The sequence below is a fragment of the Microtus ochrogaster genome, chromosome 10 (genome assembly GCF_000317375.1).
Source record: "Microtus ochrogaster isolate Prairie Vole_2 chromosome 10, MicOch1.0, whole genome shotgun sequence".
Classification (NCBI taxonomy): domain Eukaryota; kingdom Metazoa; phylum Chordata; class Mammalia; order Rodentia; family Cricetidae; genus Microtus; species Microtus ochrogaster.
The window spans coordinates 81,957,177-81,958,099 of NC_022016.1; positions in this window are offsets into that span (position 1 = coordinate 81,957,177).

Sequence of the window (923 nt, forward strand, 5' to 3'; positions counted from 1 at the left end):
AAGAAGAGGAAGAAGAAGAAGAAGAAGAAGAAGAAGAAGAAGAAGAAGAAGAAGAAGAAGAAGAAGAAGAAGAAGAAGAAGAAGAAGAAAAGAGGAAAGGAAAGATGTGTGTTGGGGGGACCAACTTCATTTTTCTTGGTCTTTACATAGTGGACATAGAAGTTATAAATTAGAAGGGAAGAAAAGTCTAGAAATCTGCAGTGAGAACACAGTCCATCCTTTCTTCTTTAGCCCCCCGCCACACACACAGAGCCCCAAGTTAACAAACCTTGTGATCTCAGGGCAGCGAAGAACCTTCTGCTCTGTGAGAAGCTCAGAGAGGTTCTGCCGCTCCAGAAGACCACGGGTCAAACGGTGACTCAATTGAGCAAAGCCTCCTGGGAAATCCCCCACGCAGCTCTGCGAGGTGATTCTTCACCCCGGCACTCTCAAAATCCCCAGAACCCACTTGATAAGGTCACTTTGAAGGGTTTCTTGGAATCAGCTCTCAACCATTAGGACATTTGCTAAGCAATCATACGGAAAGGATTTGGTCACTTAATGTGGTCCTTTCTCCATGCTAGAGCTTTTGATGCGTCCTTAAAATCTTGGAACCTTAAGGGGTGAGGTCAAACTAAGTAAACAGTGCTTTTGCCACAAGCCATCCAGAGAAGCATGCCCCTTAAACTCAGCACGGAGCTGCTGCGCTGTGGCGTGCACGCTGTGGAGTGCACCTACCTGCTCTAACCGCTAAGGGGCCCAGGGATCAGTCTCACCACAGCTGTTCTTAGGATGCGCTTATGCAAATGAGAGGATCAGCAGGGGGGAGATCAGCAGGACGTTTTGTGCTAAGACCAGCGAGGAGGGAAAAATGCAGGGCAGCGTGAAGGGAGGGAAGCCAGGCAGGCATGAGTAGGCGCTAGGTGATGATCCTGGGCAAAGTG